The sequence below is a fragment of the Bombina bombina genome, chromosome 6 (assembly GCF_027579735.1).
Source record: "Bombina bombina isolate aBomBom1 chromosome 6, aBomBom1.pri, whole genome shotgun sequence".
NCBI lineage: Eukaryota > Metazoa > Chordata > Amphibia > Anura > Bombinatoridae > Bombina > Bombina bombina.
The window spans coordinates 1146643906-1146664483 of NC_069504.1; the positions used below are offsets into that span (position 1 = coordinate 1146643906).

Below are 20578 nucleotides of genomic sequence, written 5' to 3' on the forward strand. Positions count from 1 at the left end.
TTCACTAATACGGTTATTACTGACAATAAAACCTCACTAGTCACTAATACTGTTAATAGACAATAAAACCTCACTAGTCACTAATACTGTTATTAGACAATAAAACCTCAGAATACACTAATACGGTTATTAGACAATAAAACCTCACTAGTCACTACTACTGTTAATAGACAATAAAACCTCACTAGTCACTAATACGGTTATTAGACAATAAAACCTCACTATTTACTAATACGGTTAATAGACAATAAAACCTCACTAGTCACTAATACGGTTAGACAATAAAACCTCACTAGTCACTAATACTGTTATTAGACAATAAAACCTCACTATTCACTAATACTGTTATTCGACAATAAGACCTCACTATTCACTAATACTGTTATTAGACAATAACACCTCACTATTTACTAATATGGTTATGAGACAAAGCATCACTAGCCACTAATACTGTTATTAGACAATAAAGCCTCACTATTTACTAATACGGTTATGAGACAAAGCATCACTATTCACTAATACTGTTATTAGACAATAAAGCATCACTAGTCACTAATACTGTTATTAGACAATAAAGCATCACTATTTACTAATACGGTTATGAGACAAAGCATCACTATTCACTAATACTGTTATTAGACAATAAAGCATCACTAGTCACTAATACTGTTATTAGACAATAAAATATCACTATTTACTAATACGGTTATTAGACAATAAAACATCACTATTTATTAATACGGTTATTAGACAATAAAACCTCACTATTCACTAATACTGTTATTAGACAATAAAACCTCACTATTCACTAATACAGTTATTAGACAATAAAACCTCAATATTCACTAATACAGTTATTAGACAATAAAGTATCACTATTCACTAATACGGTTATTAGACAATAAAACATCACTATTTACTAATACGGTTAATAGACAATAAAACCTCACTAGTCACTAATACTGTTATTAGACAATAAAACCTCACTAGTCACTAATACTGTTATTAGACAATAAAACATCACTATTTACTAATACTGTTATTAGACAATAAAACCTCACTATTCACTAATACTGTTATTAGACAATAAAACCTCACTATTCACTAATACTGTTATTAGTAGGGATGCACCGAAATGAAAATTCTGGACCGAAACAGATACCGAAAATTCAGGATGCCCCTGGCCGAAAACCGAAACGAAACTGAAATTGCTTTTTTCTTTAACTACAGTGTGTGTGTGTGTGTGTGTGTGTGTGTGTGTAGCTGAGAGAGCTTGTAGGCGGGAAAGCTCCAACAAATGGACATGGTCACTTGTACCGTAGGGCGTGATCTGCAGTGAAACTGGAGCTCTATAAGGGAGAGCTTGGTTATAGCCAGACAACAATACGAGGTGGACATGTGTTTTGTTTTTGGGTACAAGATGAGGAAAAAGAAAGCTCGCTGGGTCTTTAGAGTATATCCATCAATTTATTTGGATACAGGTATAGGTAAGCCAGGTACACTCAAAATCTGACGCGTTTTGCGCATTCGCAAATGCGCTTCATCAGAGATGCCCGAAGCCCCAAATGGAGTCTGCCTGTCACCTATCACCAGGACCACCGGACTTAGCTACAACCTTACGTGCAAGATGGTTATAGAAAGTTACTGTGCTTTTTTTGTATACACTGACTGGTGGGTGCTAATTTGTACCAACTGTGTGCGAGCTTGGGACTTATACATATATAGTGTGCACGCATATTTGCCTCAGGCGGATAGAATGTCTATGCACAAGAGGCTGATGTATGAGCACTGTATATAAGGCTTATACATATTCACTGTGTGTGCTTAGGGCTGTGTCTGATAATATCAAGTGTTTATAAACATGTTACTTATCCTCCTTTGATTACTGTATTCACTATTCAGAACTTTGGTTTCCTTATTAAAAAAAAAAAAAAGGACTCTGCTGGTTTCAAATATCATCATGTAATGGTACTTATGTGTGTGCTCTGTGTACCATGCCAGTGCTGTGCTGCTCACCTTATGCTAAGGATAGACATGTAACTCAATAGAACAGGGGAGGGCTGTACATTTTTAGCCATTTTGGTCCTCTTTGGGCCGAAATTGGAATTGCACATTTTCGGCGGCCCACATTTTGGTACATCACTAGTATTATTCTTTATTTAGTTCTGTGTAACAGAATCAGATTTAACCGTTTTTGTTTTGTTACCGATTATCAAAATAAAGTATAGTCCTGGAAAACTATTATTATGTGGAAAACAGTAAGTCAAGTAATGAACTCAAACAGCAGCTCTAGGCTGGCATCAAATTTGAAATATGCTACACAATAATTTTACCGAAAATGAAAGGCAAAAAAAAATGAAAACCGAAATAACAAAATATGCTATTTTCGGCCGAAACTTTCTGCAGCCGAAATTTCGGTGCATCCCTAACTAATAACCGTATTAGTGAATAGTGATATTTTATTGTCTAATAACTGTGTTAGTGACTAGTGAGGTTTTATTGTCTAATAACAGTATTAGTGAATAGTGAGGTTTAATTGTCTAATAACAGTATTAGTGAATAGTGAGGTTTTATTGTCTAATATTAGACAATAAAACATCACTATTTACTAATACGGTTATTAGACAATAAAACCTCACTATTTACTAATACGGTTAATAGACAATAAAACCTCACTAGTTACTAATACGGTTATTAGACAATAAAACCTCACTATTCACTAATACTGTTATTAGACAATAAAACCTCACTATTCACTAATACAGTTATTAGACAATAAAAACAGAATTTATGCTTACCTGATAAATTACTTTCTCTTGTGATGTATAGAGTCCACGGATTCATCCTTTACTTGTGGGATATTCTCCTTCCCAACAGGAAGTGGCAAAGAGAGCACACAGCAGAGCTGTCCATATAGCTCCCCCTCCAGCTCCACCCCCCAGTCATTCGACCGAAGGTTAGGAAGAAAAAGGAGAAACCATAGGGTGCAGTGGTGACTGTAGCTTAAACAAAAAAGCTACCTGAATTAATAGCCAGGGCAGGCCATGGACTCGATACATCACAAGAGAAAGTAATTTATCAGGTAAGCATAAATTCTGTTTTCTCTTGTAAGATGTATCGAGTCCACGGATTCATCCTTTACTTGTGGGATACCAATACCAAAGCTTTAGGACACGGATGAAGGGAGGGAACAAGACAGGTACCTTAAACGGAAGGCACCACTGCTTGTAAAACCTCCCAAAAATAGCCTCCCGAAGAAGCAAAAGTATCGAATTTGGAAAATTTGGAAAAAGTATGCAGCGAAGACCAAGTCGCTGCCTTACAAATCTGTTAAACAGAAGCCTCATTTTTAAAAGCCCATGTGGAAGCCACTGCTCTGGTAGAATGAGCAGTAATTGTTTCGGGAGGCTGCTGGCCAGCAGTCTCATAGGCCAAACGGATGATGCTTTTCAGCCAAAAGGAAAGAGAGGTAGCAGTCGCATCCTGACCTCTCCTCTTACCGGAATAGATAACAAACAATGAAGGTGTTTGTCTGAAATCCTTAGTTGCTTGTAAATAGAACTTTAAAGCACGAACCACATCAAGATTGTATAACAGATGTTCCTTCTTCGAAGAAGGATTAGGACACAGAGAAGGAACAACAATTTCCTGGTTAATATTCTTATTAGACACAACCTTAGGAAGAAAACCGGGTTTGGTACGCAAAACTACCTTATCTGTATGGAAAGCCAGGTAAGGTGAATCACACTGTAAAGCAGATAACTCTGAAACTCTTCGAGCAGAAGAGATAGCTACCAAAAACAAAACTTTCCAAGATAAAAGCTTAATATCTATGGAATGTAAAGGTTCAAACGGAACCCCTTGCAGAACTGAAAGAACTAAATTCAGACTCCATGGCAGAGCCACAGGTCTATAAACAGGCTTGATTCTGACTAAAGCCTGACTAAACGCTTGAACGTCTGGTACCTCTGCCAGACGTTTGTGTAAAAGAATAGACAAAGCAGATATCTGTCCTTTAAAGGAACTAGCTGATAATCCTTTCTCCAATCCTTTTGAAGAAAGGACAATATCCTGGGAATCCTAATCTTACTCCATGAGCAACCCTTGGATTCACACCAAAAGATATTTTCGCCAAATCTTATGGTAGATTTTCCTGGTGACAGGCTTTCTAGCCTGAATCAGGGTATCAATAACCTACTCGGAGAAACCACGCTTTGTAAGAATTAGGCGTTCAATCTCCAAGCAGTCAGACGCAGAGAAATTAGATTTGGATGCTTGAAAGGACCTTGTATTAGAAGGTCCTGCCTCATTGGTAGTGTCCATGGTGGGACAGATGACATGTCCACTAGGTCTGCATACCAGGTCCTGCGTGGCCACGCAGGCGCTATCAGAATCACCAAAGCCCTCTCCTGTTTGATTCTGGCAACCAGACGAGGGAGGAGAGGAAACGGTAGAAAATCATACGCCAGATTGAAGGACCAAGGCGCTGCTAGAGCATCTATCAGCACCGCCTGGGGATCCCGGGACCTGGACCCGTAAAAGAGGAAGTTTGGTGTTCTGACGGGACACCATCAGATCCAATTCTGGAGTGCCCCATAGCTGAGTCAGCTGGGCAAATACCTCCCGGTGTAGTTCCCACTCCCCCGGGTGAAAAGTCTGACGACTTAGAAAATCCGCCTCCCAGTTGTCTACTCCTGGGATGTGAATTGCTGATAGATGGCAGGAGTGATCCTCCGCCCACCTGATTATTTTTGTTACTTCCGTCATTGCTAGGGAACTCCTTGTTCCCCCTTGATGATTGACGTAAGCTACAGTCGTGATGTTGTCCGACTGAAATCTGATGAATTTGGCCGCGGCTAGCTGAGGCCATGCCTGAAGCGCGTTGAATATCGCCCTCAGTTCCAGAATGTTTATCGGGAGAAGAGCTTCTGCCCGAGACCATAAGCCCTGAGCTTTCAGGGAGTCCCAGACTGCACCCCAGCCCAACAGACTGGCGTCGGTCGTTACGATGATCCACTCTGGTCTGCGGAAACACATTCCACAGACCAGAAACAGGTGATCCTGAGACAACCACCAGAGAAGAGAATCTCTGGTCCCCTGGTCCAGCTGTATTTGAGGAGACAAATCTGCATAATCCCCATTCCACTGTTTGAGCATGCATAGTTGCAGTGATCTGAGGTGTATCCGTGCAAAAGGGACTATGTCCATTGCCACTACCATTAATCCGATTGTCTCCATGCACTGAGCTACAGATGGCCGAGGAATGGAATGAAGGACTCGGCAAGAAGTTAAGAGTTTTAACTTTCTGACCTCCGTCAGAAATATTTTTATTTCTACTGAGTCTATCAGAGTTCCTAGGAAGGAAACTCTTGTGAGGGGGGAGAGAGAACTCTTTTTGATGTTCACCTTCCACCCGTGAGACCTCAGAAAGGCCAATACAATTTCCGTGTGAGACTTGGCTCTTTGGAAAGTCGACGCCTGAATTAAGATGTCGTCTAGGTAAGGCGCCACTGCTATGCCCCGTGGTCTTAGAACCGCCAGGAGGGACCCTAGCACCTTTGTGAAAATTCTGGGAGCAGTGGCCAACCCGAAAGGAAGAGCCACAAACTGGTAATGCTTGTCCAGAAAGGCGAACCTGAGAAACTGGTGAGGATCTTTGTGGATAGGAATGTGCAGATACGCATCCTTTAAATCCACGGTGGTCATATATTGACCCTCCTGGATCATTGGTAAGATTGTCCGAATGGTCTCCATCTTGAATGATGGGACTCTGAGGAATTTGTTTAGAATTTTGAGATCCAGGATTGGTCTGAAAGTTCCTTCTTTCTTGGGAACTACAAACAAGTTTGAGTAAAACCCCAGCCCTTGTTACGCAATTGGAACTGGGTGGATCACTGCCATTGTATGTAGGTCCTCTACACAGCGTAAGAACGCCTCTTTCTTTGTCTGGTCTGTAGACAGACAAGAAATTTGGAACCTTCCCCTTGGAGGGGAGTCCTTGAATTCTAGAAGATATCCCTGGGATACAATCTCTAAGGCCCAGGGATCAAGTACATCTCTTTCCCAGGCCTGAGCGAAGAGAGTCTGCCCCCTACTAGATCCGGTCCCGGATCGGGGGCTACTCCTTCATGCTGTCTTGGAGGAAGCTGCAGGCTTCTTGGCCTGTTTACCCTTGTTCCAGCCCTGGTTTCCAGGCTGAACTGGGTTGGGAAGCGTTACCCTCTTGCTTTGCAGCAGGAGAGGATGAATAGAAACCGCTCCTGAAATTCCGAAAGGAACGAAAATTATTTTGTTTGTTCTTTATCTTGAAGGACTTGTCCTGAGGCAGAGCATGGCCTTTTCCCCCAGTGATTTCTGAAATAATCTCTTTTAATTCAGGCCCGTAGAGGGTCTTTCCTTTGAAAGAGATGATCAAGAGTTTGGATTTTGAAGACACATCGGCCGACCAGGACTTTAGCCATAGCGCCCTGCGTGCTAAAATGGCGAAACCTGAATTCTTTGCCGCTAACTTAGCTAGTTGGAAAGCGGCATCTGTGATAAAAGAATTAGCCAGCTTAAGAGCCTTAATTCTGTCCATAATGTCATCATATGAGGTCTCCGTCTGGAGCGCATCCTCCAGCGCCTTGAACCAGAAAGCAGCTGCAGTAGTTACAGGAACAATGCACGCAATAGGTTGGAGAAGAAAACCTTGTTGAACAAAAAGTTTCTTAAGTAAACCCTCTAATTTTTTATCCATAGGATCTTTGAAAGCACAACTGTCTTCAATTGGTATAGTTGTGCGTTTAGCAAGTGAAGAAATAGCCCCCTCCACCTTAGGGACCGTCTGCCACGAGTCCCGCATGGGGTCAGATATGGGGAACATTTTCTTAAAAACAGGAGGGGGAACGAAGGGAATACCTGGTCTATCCCACTCCCTAGTAACGATATCCGCAATCCTCTTAGGGACCGGGAACACATCAGTGTAAACAGGAACTTCCAGGTACTTGTCCATTCTACACAATTTCTCTGGAACCACCATAGGGTCGCAGTCATCCAGCGTAACTAAAACCTCCCTGAGCAAACAGCGGAGGTGTTCTAGTTTAAATTTAAAAGCCAATATATCTGAATCTGTCTGAGGAGAAACCTTTCCTGAATCGGAAATTTCTCCCTCAGACAGCACATCCCTCACCCCAACTTCAGAGCGTTGTGAGGGTATATCAGATACGGCTACTAAAGCGTCAGAATGCTCAGTATCTGTTCTTAAAACAGAGGTATCACGCTTTGCAGGTAACACAGGCAGTTTAGATAAGAACTATGAGAGGGTATTATTCATAACTGCCGCCAAGTCTTGCAAGGTAAAAGAGTTAGACGCACTAGAGGTGCTAGGCGTCGTTTGAGCGGGCGTAACTGGTTGTGACACTTGGGGAGAGGTTTACGGGCTAACCTCGTTACCTTCTGTCTGAGAATCATCTTGGGCCACATTTTTAAGTTTAACAATATGTTCTTTAAAGTGTATAGACATATCAGTACAAGTGGGACACATTCTGAGAGGGGATTCCACCATGGCTTCTAAACACATTGAACAAGGATTTTCCTTGGTGTCAGACATGTTTAACAGACTAGTAGTAAAACAAACAGGCTTGGAAATCACTTTAATCAAGTAAAAACACACTTTGAAAAAAACGTTACTGTGCCTTTAAGAGAGAAAAAAAAGGCACACAATTTTGCAAAACAGTGAAAAAATGCAGCAAACTGTTCGAAATTTTTACAGTATGTACCTAAAGCATTAGTAAGATTGCACCACTAGCAATAACGATTAACCCCTTAATGCCCAAACCGGATCGACAGTAAGCCAAAAAAACGGTTAAAAAACGTTCAGCACCTTGCCACAGCTCTGCTGTGGCCCTACCTGCCCTTAGGAACCAGATTTGTGGGGGAAAAGACTTCTTATAGGCCCTCAAACTGCAGCAGGACCCTCCATGTGAAACAGCCTGAACTTCTAGTCAAATATAACTGCGCATCTGAGGCGCGAAATTAGGCCCCTCCCACCTCACTACGGTGCTTGTGAGGCCTAAAGAAACACTCCAAAGTGTTTGAATATTAGCCATGTGGGTAACAACCCCTGAAAGAAACCCAAAGGAACCTTCACAGTGTCTCAAAAAAAACGATATTTTTAATAAAAAACGTTTGCCTTGAAAGTAGTGTCAACCAGCATAAACTAGCCCTGTTATGTAAGTTTAAAATTCCATACTTAGTCTCTGAATACAGCTTACCCTTCCCTCATGGGGATATTATCAGTCTTCTCTAGCAATATCACAGTCTTGTCTAGAAGAAAAAAAAAAAGACTGAACATACCTTATTGCAGCCTAACCTGCAAACCGTTTCCCCCAACTGAAGTTTTCTTGCACTCCTCAGTCCTTTGTGGGAACAGCAGTGGATTTTAGTTACAACATGCTAAAATCATCTTCCTCCCTGCAGAAATCGTCTCTCCTTTCTGCTAGAGAGTAAATAGTACACACCGGTACCATTTAAAATAACAAAATCTTGCTTGTAGAAAATATAAACTATATATTTTTTTAACACATTCACAATACCCTTCCGATTGCTTAGAGCCGGCAAAGAGAATGACTGGGGGGTGGAGCTGGAGGGGGAGCTATATGGACAGCTCTGCTGTGTGCTCTCTTTGCCACTTCCTGTTGGGAAGGAGAATATCCCACAAGTAAAGGATGAATCTGTGGACTCAATACATCTTACAAGAGAAATATCATTATTCACTAATACGGTTATTAGACAATAAAACATCACTATTTACTAATACTGTTATTAGACAATAAAACATCACTATTCACTAATACTGTTATTAGACAATAAAACCTCACTATTCACTAATACGGTTATTAGAAAATAAAACATCACTATTTACTAATACGGTTATTAGACAATAAAACCTCACTAGCCACTAATACGGTTATTAGACAATAAAACCTCACTATTCCCTAATACGGTTATTAGACAATAAAGCATCACTATTTACTAATACTGTTATTAGACAATAAAACCTCACTAGTCACTAATACGGTTAATAGACAATAAAACCTCAGAATACACTAATACTGTCATTAGACAATAAAACCTCACTAGTCACTAATACGGTTATTAGGCAATAAAACCTCAGTAGTCACTAATAAGGTTATTAGACAATAAAACCTCACTATTCACTAATATGGTTAATAGACAATAAAACCTCACTATTCACTAATACGGTTATTAGACAAAATATCAATATTCAGTAATACAGTTATTAGACAATAAAACATCACTATTTACTAAAACTGTTATTAAACAATAAAACATCATTATTCACTAATACGGTTATTAGACAATAAAAAAAACAGAATTTATGCTTACCTGATAAATTACTTTCTCCAACGGTGTGTCCGGTCCACGGCGTCATCCATTACTTGTGGGAATATTCTCTTCCCCAACAGGAAATGGCAAAGAGCACAGCAAAAGCTGCCCATATAGCCCCTCCTCAGGCTCCGCCCCCCCAGTCATTCGACCGACGGTTAGGAGAAAAAAAAGGAGAAACTATAGGGTGCCGTGGTGACTGTAGTGTATAGAGAAAGACATTTTTCAAAAAAAACCAGGGTGGGCCATGGACCGGAGACACCGTTGGAGAAAGTAATTTATCAGGTAAGCATAAATTCTGTTTTCTCCAACATTGGTGTGTCCGGTCCACGGCGTCATCCATTACTTGTGGGAACCAATACCAAAGCTTTAGGACACGGATGAAGGGAGAGAGCAAATCAGGTTACCTAAACGGAAGGCACCACGGCTTGCAAAACCTTTCTCCCAAAAATAGCCTCCGAAGAAGCATAAGTATCAAATTTGTAGAATTTGGCAAAAGTGTGCAGAGAAGACCAAGTCGCTGCCTTACATATCTGATCAACAGAAGCCTCGTTCTTGAAGGCCCATTTGGAAGCCACAGCCCTAGTAGAGTGAGCTGTGATTCGTTCAGGAGGCTGCCATCCAGCAGTCTCATAAGCCAATCGGATGATGCTTTTCAGCCAGAAAGAAAGAGGTAGCAGTAGCTTTTTGTCCTCTCCTTTTACCAGAATAAACAACAAACAAGGATGAAGTTTGCCTGAAATCCTTTGTTGCGTCTAAATAGAACTTTAAAGCACGGACCACATCTAAATTGTGTAACAAACGTTCCTTCTTTGAAACTGGATTTGGACACAGAGAAGGAACCACTATTTCCTGGTTAATATTCTTGTTGGAAACTACTTTTGGAAGAAAACCAGGTTTAGTACGCAAAACAACCTTATCTGAATGGAACACTAGATAAGGTGGATCACACTGCAAAGCAGATAATTCAGAAACTCTTCTAGCAGAAGAAATAGCAACCAAAAACAGAACTTTCCAAGATAGTAACTTGATATCTATGGAATGTAAAGGTTCAAACGGAACCCCTTGAAGAACTGAAAGAACTAAGTTTAGACTCCAAGGAGGAGTCATGGGTCTGTAAACAGGCTTGATTCTGACCAAAGCCTGTACAAAAGCTTGTACATCTGGCACAGCTGCCAGTCGTTTGTGTAACAACACGGATAAAGCAGAAATCTGTACTTTTAGAGAACTTGTTGACAACCCTTTATCCAAACCCTCTTGGAGAAAGGAGAGAATCTTAGGAATTTTAATCTTACTCCAGGAGAATCCCTTGGATTCACACCAACAGATATTTTTTCCATATTGTATGGTAAATCTTTCTAGTCACAGGTTTTCTGGCTTGAACCAGAGTATCTATCACTGAATTTGAAAACCCACGCTTGGATAAAATCAAGCGTTCAATTTCCAAGCAGTCAGCTGCAGAGAAACTAGATTTGGATGTTCGAATGGACCTTGTACTAGAAGATCCTGTCTCAAAGGTAGCTTCCATGGTGGAGCCGATGACATATTCACCAGGTCTGCATACCAAGTCCTGCGTGGCCACGCAGGAGCTATCAGAATCACCGAGGCCTTCTCCTGTTTGATCCTGGCTACGAGCCTGGGAAGGAGAGGGAACGGTGGAAACACATAAGCTAGGTTGAACGACCAAGGCGCCACTAATGCATCCACTAGAGTCGCCTTGGGATCCCTGGATCTGGACCCGTAGCAAGGAACCTTGAAGTTCTGACGAGACGCCATCAGATCCATGTCTGGAATGCCCCATAATTGAGTCAACTGGGCAAAGACTTCCGGGTGGAGTTCCCACTCCCCCGGATGGAAAGTCTGACGACTCAGATAATCCGCTTCCCAGTTGTCTACTCCTGGGATGTGAATTGCAGATAGATGGCAGGAGTGATCCTCCGCCCATTTGATGATCTTGGATACCTCTCTCATCGCCAAGGAACTCCTTGTTCCTCCCTGATGGTTGATGTAAGCTACAGTCGTCATGTTGTCTGACTGGAATGAATGACTGAATCCGGCCTTCGCTAGTTGAGGCCAAGCCCGGAGAGCATTGAATATCGCTCTCAGTTCCAGGATGTTTATCGGAAGAAGAGACTCTTCCCGAGACCATAGACCCTGAGCTTTCAGGGAATCCCAGACCGCGCCCCAGCCTAATAGACTGGCGTTGGTCGTGACAATGACCCACTCTGGTCTGGGGAAACTCATTCCCCGAGACAGGTGATCCTGATTCAACCACCAACGGAGTGAGTCTCTGGTCACCTGGTCTACTTGAATCTGTGGAGACAAGTCTGCATAGTCCCCATTCCACTGATTGAGCATGCACAGTTGTAATGGTCTTAGATGAATTCGAGCAAAAGGAACTATGTCCATTGCTGCAACCATCAATCCTACTACTTCCATGCACTGAGCTATGGAAGGCTGCAGAATAGAGTGAAGAACTTGACAAGCGTTTAGAAGCTTTGACTTTCTGACTTCTGTCAGGAAGATCTTCATTTTTAAAGAATCTATTATTGTTCCCAAAAAAGGAACTATTGTTGAAGGAGACAGGGAACTCTTTTCTACGTTCACCTTCCACCCGTGAGATCTGAGAAAGGCTAGAACAATGTCTGTATGAGCCTTTGCCTTGGAAAGAGACGACGCTTGAATTAGAATGTCGTCTAGATAAGGTGCCACTGCAATGCCCCTCGGTCTTAGAACCGCCAGAAGGGACCCTAGCACCTTTGTGAAAATTCTGGGAGCAGTGGCTAAACCGAACGGAAGAGCCACGAACTGGTAATGTTTGACAAGAAAGGCGAACCTTAGGAACTGATGATGATCTTTGTGGATAGGAATATGTAGGTACGCATCCTTTAAATCGACGGTAGTCATATATTGACCCTCCTGGATTGTAGGTAAAATTGTTCGAATGGTTTCCATTTTGAACGATGGAACTCTGAGAAATTTGTTTAGAATTTTTAAATCCAGAATTGGTCTGAAGGTTCCCTCTTTTTTGGGAACTACAAACAGGTTTGAGTAAAACCCCTGACCTTGTTCCACAGTTGGAACTGGGTGTATCACTCCCATCTTTAACAGGTATTCTACACAATGTAAGAATGCCTGTCTTTTTATTTGGTCTGAAGATAAGCGAGACATGTGGAACCTTCCCCTTGGAGGAAGTTCCTTGAATTCTAGCAGATAACCCTGAGAGACTATTTCTAGTGCCCAGGGATCCGGAACATCTCTTGCCCAAGCCTGAGCAAAGAGAGAGAGTCTGCCCCCTACTAGATCCGGTCCCGGATCGGGGGCTACTCCTTCATGCTGTCTTGGTAGCAGCAGCAGGCTTCTTGGCCTGTTTACCCTTGTTCCAGCCTTGCATTGGTTTCCAAGCTGGTTTAGCCTGGGAAGCGTTACCCTCTTGTCTAGAGGCTGCAGAGTTAGAGGCCGGTCCGTTCCTGAAATTACGAAAGGAACGAAAATTGGACTTATTCTTAGCCTTGAAAGGCCTATCCTGTGGGAGGGCATGGCCCTTCCCCCCAGTGATGTCTGAAATAATTTCTTTCAATTCTGGCCCAAAAAGGGTCTTACCTTTGAAAGGGATATTAAGCAATTTTGTCTTGGAAGATACATCCGCCGACCAAGACTTCAGCCAGGGCGCTCTGCGCGCCACAATTGCAAACCCTGAATTTTTCGCAGCTAATCTCACTAATTGCAAAGCGGCATCTAAAATAAAGGAATTAGCTAACTTAAGTGCGTGAATTCTGTCCATGACTTCCTCATATGGAGTCTCCATATTAAGCGACTTTTCTAGTTCATCGAACCAGAAACACGCCGCCGTAGTGACAGGAATAATGCACGAAATTGGTTGGAGGAGGTAACCTTGCTGAACAAAAATCTTTTTAAGCAAACCCTCCAATTTATCCATAGGATCTTTGAAAGCACAATTGTCCTCAATGGGAATAGTCGTGCGTTTGGCTAGCGTAGAGACTGCCCCCTCAACCTTAGGGACTGTTTGCCATGTGTCCTTCCTTGGGTCGACCATGGGGAACAATTTCTTAAATATATGAGGTGGGACAAAAGGTATGCCTGGTTTCTCCCACTCCTTATTCACTATGTCCGCCACCCTTTTAGGGATCGGAAAGGCATCAGGGTGCACCGGGACCTCTAAGAATTTGTCCATCTTGCACAATTTTTCTGGAATGACCAAAAAGTCACAATCATCCAGCGTAGTTAGCACCTCCTTAAGTAATGCGCGGAGATGCTCTAACTTAAATTTAAACGTCACAACATCAGGTTCTGCCTGTTGAGAAATTCTTCCTGAATCTGAAAGTTCTCCCTCCGACAAACCCTCCCTCACTGCCACTTCTGACTGGTGTGAGGGTATGACAGATAAATTATCGTCAGCGCCTTCTTGCTCCACTGTATTTAAAACTGAGCAATCACGCTTTCTTTGAAATGCTGGCATTTTGGATAAAATATTAGCTATGGAATTATCCATTACTGCCGTTAATTGTTGCATAGTAACAAGCATTGGCGCGCTAGATGTACTAGGGGTCGCCTGCGCGGGCATAACTGGTGTTGACACAGAAGGAGAGGATGAAGAACTATCCCCACTACCTTCACTTGAGGAATCATCTTGGGCAACCTTATTAAATGTGACAGTACTGTCCTTACTTTGTCTGGACGCCATGGCACAATTATCGCATACATTGCGCCTTGGCCTCCATACATACAGAACATGTTCTATCTGAAGGTACAGACATTTTTTTTTTAAACAAAACCGTTACTGTCTCTTTAAATGTTAAACAGAGCACACTTTATTTCTGAATGTGTGAAAAACTATGAAGGAAATATCCAATCTTTACCAAATTTTCACCACAGTGTCTTAATGCTTTTAAAGTATTGCACCCCAATTTTCAAGCTTTTAACCCCTTGAATGAGGAAACCGGAGCCGTTTAATCAATTAACCCCACTACAGTCCCAGCCACAGCGTTTGCTGCGACTTCACCTGTCCTTAGGGATTATACGATACCAAATTAAGCCTTCTAGGAACGTTTTCAATGATCAACAGACCCTCTCACATGCAGCTGCATGCACTGCATACAAAAGAAACTGCGCAATTATGGCGCGAAAATGAGGCTCTGCCTACTATAGTGAAAGGCCCTTCCTGACTGGAAAGGTGTCTAAACGACTGCCTGGCGCCTAAAAAACGTTCCCCAACAATAAAAGTTTTAGAAATCACTTCAAACTTCATAAAAAACTTAAATAAAGCAATCGATTTAGCCCACAAGAGTGTCAACCAGTGTATAGCCCATAATAAGCCTTCATTCTGTTAAGAGTCTAAGAAAATGGCTTACCGATCCCCAAGAGGGAAAATGACAGTCTTCTAGCATTACACAGTCTTGTTAGAAAATGGACTAGTCATACCTTAAGCAGAAAAGTCTGCAAACTGTTCCCCCCAACTGAAGTTCTCTGGGCTCAACAGTCCTGCGTGGGAACAGCAATTGATTTTAGTTACTGCTGCTAAAATCATACTCCTCTTTTAAACAGAACTCTTCATCCCTTTCTGTTTTAGAGTAAATAGTACAAACCGGCACTATTTTAAAATAACAAACTCTTGATAGCAGAATAAAAAAACTACAACTAAACACCACATACTCTTCACCATCTCCGTGGAGATGCTACTTGTTCAGAGCGGTAAAGAGAATGACTAGGGGGCGGAGCCTGAGGAGGGGCTATATGGGCAGCTTTTGCTGTGCTCTTTGCCATTTCCTGTTGGGGAAGAGAATATTCCCACAAGTAATGGATGACGCCGTGGACCGGACACACCAATGTTGGAGAAATCACTATTTACTAATACGGTTATTAGACAATAAAACCTCACTAGTCACTAATACGATTATTAGACAATAAAACCTCACTATTCACTAATACGGTTATTAGACAATAAAGCATCACTATTTACTAATACTGTTATTAGACAAATAAAACCTCACTAGTCACTAATACTGTTATTAGACAATAAAACCTCACCATTCACTAATACTGTTATTAGACAATAAAACCTCACTATTCACTAATACGGTTATTAGACAATAAAGCATCACTATTTACTAATACTGTTATTAGACAAATAAAACCTCACTAGTCACTAATACTGTTATTAGACAATAAAACCTCACCATTCACTAATACTGTTATTAGACAATAAAACCTTAGAATACACTAATACGGTTATTAGACAATAAAACCTCACTATTCACTAATACGGTTAATAGACAATAAAACATCACTATTCACTAATACGGTTATTAGACAATAAACCTCACTATTTACTAATATGGTTATTAAACAATAAAACCTCACTATTTACTAATATGGTTATTAAACAATAAAACCTCACTATTCACTAATACGGTTATTAGACAATAAAACCTCACTATTCACTAATACGGTTAATAGACAATAAAACCTCACTATTCACTAATATGGTTATTAAACAATAAAACCTCACTATTCACTAATACGGTTATTAGACAATAAAAACTCACTATTCACTAATACGGTTAATAGACAATAAAACCTCACTATTCACTAATACGGTTATTAGACAATAAAACCTCACTATTCACTAATACTGTTATTAGACAATAAAACATCATTATTCACTAATATGGTTATTAGACAATAAAACATCACTATTCACTAATATGGTTATTAGACAATAAAACATCACTATTCACTAATACGGTTATTAGACAATAAAAACAGAATTAATGCTTACCTGATAAATTACTCTCTCTTGTAATGTATCGAGTCCACGGATTCATCCTTTACTTGAGGGATATTCTCCTTCCCAACAGGAAGTGGCAAAGAGAGCACACAGCAGAGCTGTCAATATAGCTCCCCCTCTAGCTCCACCCCCAGTCATTCGACCGAAGGTTAGGAAGAAAAAGGAGAAACCATAGGGTGCAGTGGTGACTGTAGTTTAAACTAAAACACTACCTGACTTAATAGCCAGGGCGGGCCGTGGACTCGATACATCACAAGAGAAAGTAATTTATCAGGTAAGCATAAATTCTGTTTTCTCTTGTAAGATGTATCGAGTCCACGGATTCATCCTTTACTTGTGGGATACCAATACCAAAGCTTTAGGACACGGATGAAGGGAGGGAACAAGACAGGTACCTTAAACGGAAAGCACCACTGCTTGTAAAACCTTTCTCCCAAAAATAGCCTCCGAAGAAGCAAAAGTATCGAATTTGGAAAATTTGGAAAAAGTATGCAGCGAAGACCAAGTCGCTGCCTTACAAATCTGTTAAACAGAAGCCTCATTTTTAAAAGCCCATGTGGAAGCCACTGCTCTGGTAGAATGAGCAGTAATTGTTTCGGGAGGCTGCTGGCAAGCAGTCTCATAGGCCAAATGGATGATGCTTTTCAGCCAAAAGGAAGGAGAGGTAGCAGTCGCCTTCTGACCTCTCCTCTTACCAGAATAGATAACAAACAATGAAGGTGTTTGTCTGAAATCCTTAGTTGCTTGCAAACATTCAAGCATGAACCACATTAAGATTGTGTAACAGACGTTCCTTCTTCGAAGAAGGATTAGGACACAGAGAAGGAACAACAATTTCCTGGTTAATATTCTTATTAGACACAACCTTAGGAAGAAAACCGGGTTTGGTACGCAAAACTACCTTATCTGCATGGAAAACCAGGTAAGGTGAATCACACTGTAAAACAGATAACTCTGAAACTCTTCGAGCAGAAGAGATAGCTACCAAAAACAAAACTTTCCAAGATAAAAGCTTAATATCTATGGAATGTAAAGGTTCAAATGGAACCCCTTGCAGAACTCAAAGAACTAAATTCAGACTCCATGGTGGAGCCACAGGTCTATAAACAGGCTTGATTCTGACTAAAGCCTGACTAAACGTTTGAACGTCTGGTACCTCTGCCAGACGTTTGTGTAAGAGGATAGACAAAGCAGATATCTGTCCTTTTAAGGAACTAGCTGATAATCCTTTCTCCAATCCTTCTTGGAGAAAGGACAATATCCTGGGAATCCTAATCTTACTCCATGAGTAACATTTGGATTCACACCAAAAAAGATATTTTCGCCAAATCTTATGGTAGATTTTCCTGGTGACATGCTTTCTAGCCTGAATCAGGGTATCAATAACCGACTCCGAGAAACCACGCTTTGATAGAATTAGGCGTTCAATCTCCAAGCAGAGAAATTAGATTTGGATGCTTGAAAGGACCTTGTATTAGAAGGTCCTGCCTCACTGGTAGTGTCCATGGTGGGACAGATGACATGTCCACTAGGTCTGCATACCACGTCCTGCGTGGCCATGCAGGCGCTATCAGAACCACCAAAGCCCTCTCCTGCTTGATTCTGGCAACCAGACGAGGGAGGAGAGGAAACGGTGTAAAAACATAGGACAGATTGAAGGACCAAGGCGCTGCTAGAGCATCTATCAGCATCGCCTGGGGATCCCGGGACCAGGACCCGTAAAGAGGAAGTTTGGTGTTCTGACGGGACGCCATCAGATCCAATTCTGGAGTGCCCCATAGCCGAGTCAGCTGGGCAAATACCTCCGGGTGGAGTTCCCACTCCCCCGGGTGAAAAGTCTGACGACATAGAAAATCCACCTACCAGTTGTCTACTTCTGGGATGTGAATTGCTGAGAGATGGCAGGAGTGATCCTCCGCCCACCTGATTATTTTGGTTATCTCCGTCATTGCTAGGGAACTCCTTGTCCCCCCTTGATGATTGACGTAAGCTACAGTCGTGATGTTGTCCGACTGAAATCTGATGAATTTGGCCGCAGCTAGCTGAGGCCATGCCTGAAGCGCGTTGAATATCGCCCTCAGTTCCAGAATGTTTATCGGGAGAAGAGCTTCTTCACGAGACCATAAGCCCTGAGCTTTCAGGGAGTCCCAGACTGCACCCCAGCCCAACAGACTGGCATCGGTCGTTATGATGATCCACTCTGGTCTGCGGAAACACATTCCCTGAGACAGGTGATCCTGAGACAACCACCAGAGAAGAGAATCTCTGGTCCCCTGGTCCAGCTGTATTTGAGGAGACAAATCTGCATAATCCCCATTCCACTGTTTGAGCATGCATAGCTGCAGTGGTCTGAGGTGTATCCGTGCAAAAGGGGCTATAGTCCATTGCCACTACCATTAGTCCGATTGTCTCCATGCACTGAGCTACAGATGGCCGAGGAATGGAATGAAGGACTCGGCAAGTGGTTAAGAGTTTTAACTTTCTGACCTCCGTCAGAAATATTTTCACATCTACCGAGTCTATCAGAGTTCCTAGGAAGGAAACTCTTGTGAGGGGGGAGAGAGAACTCTTTTTGATGTTCACCTTCCACCCGTGAGACCTCAGAAAGGCCAATACGATTTCCATGTGAGACTTGGCTCTTTGGAAAGTCGACGCCTGAATTAAGATGTCGTCTAGATAAGGCGACACTGCTATGCCCTGCGGTCTTAGAACCGCCAGGAGGGACCCTAGCACCTTTGTGAAAATTCTGGGAGCAGTGGCCAACCCAAAAGGAAGAGCCACAAACTGGTAATGCTTGTCCAGAAAGGCGAACCTGAGAAACTGGTGATGATCTTTGTGGATAGGAATGTGCAGATACGCATCCTTTAAATCCACGGTGGTCATATATTGACCCTCCTGGATCATTGGTAAGATTGTCCGAATGGTCTCCATCTTGAATGATGGGACTCTGAGGAATTTGTTTAGAATTTTGAGATCCAGGATTGGTCTGAAAGTTCCTTCTTTCTTTGGAACCACAAACAGGTTTGAGTAAAAACCCAGCCCTTGTTCCGCAATTGGAACTGGGTGGATCACTCCCATTGTATGTAGGTCTTCTACACAGCGTAAGAACGCCTCTTTCTTTGTCTGGTCTGTAGACAGACGAGAAATGTGGAACCTTCCCCTTGGAGGGGAGTCCTTGAATTCTAGAAGATATCCCTGGGATACAATCTCTAAGGCCCAGGGATCGTGTACATCTCTTGCCCAGGCCTGAGTGAAGAGAGAGACTTTGCCCCCTACTAGATCCGGTCCCGGATATGGGGCTACCCCATCATGCTGTCTTGGAGGCAGCTGCAGGGTCTTGGAGGCAGCTGCAGGCTTCTTGGCCTGTTTACCCTTGTTCCAGCCCTGGTAAGGTTTCCAGGCTGTCCTGGGTTGTGAAGCGTTACCCTCTTGCTTTGCAGCAGGGGAGGATGAGGCGAGACCGCTCCTGAAATTCCAAAAGGAACGAAAATTATTTTGTTTGTTCTTTATCTTGAAGGACTTGTCCTGGGGGAGAGCATGGCCTTTTCCCCCAGTGATTTCTGAAATAATCTCTTTCAATTCAGGCCCGAAGAGGGTCTTTCCTTTGAAAGGGATGTTCAATAGTTTGGATTTTGACGACACATCGGCCGACCAGGACTTTAGCGATAGCGCCCTGCGCGCTACAATGGCGAAACCTGAATTCTTTGCCGCTAACTTAGCTAGTTGGAAAGCGGCATCTGTGATAAAAGAATTAGCCAGCTTAAGAGCCTTAATTCTGTCCCTAATGTCCTCATATGAGGTCTCCGTCTGAAGCGCATCTTCCAGCGCCTCAAACCAGGAAGCAGCTGCAGTGGTTACAGGAACAATGCACGCAATAGGTTGGAGAAGAAAACCTTGTTGAACAAAAAGTTTCTTAAGTAAACCCTCTAATTTTTTATCCATAGGGTCTTTAAAAGCACAACTGTCTTCAATTGGTATAGTTGTGCGTTTAGCAAGTGAAGAAACAGCCCCCTCCACCTTAGGGACCGTCTGCCACGAGTCCCGCATGGGGTTAGATATGGGGAACATTTTCTTAAAAACAGGAGGGGGAACGAAGGGAATACCTGGTCTACCCCACTCCCTAGTAACGATATCCGCAATCCTCTTAGGGACCGGGAACACATCAGTGTAAACAGGAACTTCTAGGTACTTGTCCATTATACACAATTTCTCTGGAACCACCATAGGGTCGCAGTCATCCAGAGTAACTAATACTTCCCTGAGCAATAAGCCGAGGTGTTTAAATTTAAAAGCCAACGTATCTGAATCTGTCTGAGGAGAAACCTTTCCTGAATCGGAAATTTCTCCCTCAGACAGCACATCCCTCACCCCCACTTCAGAGTG

The 20578-nt window shown here is 42.3% G+C and overlaps 1 protein-coding gene across 3 annotated transcripts in view; it reads right to left on the reverse strand.

Moving 5' to 3' along the window:
* PLEKHA5 (pleckstrin homology domain containing A5) overlaps positions 1–20578 on the reverse strand; it is a 1264477-nt gene that overhangs the window by 1221277 nt on the left and 22622 nt on the right. The gene's annotated exons all lie outside the window — the stretch shown is intronic.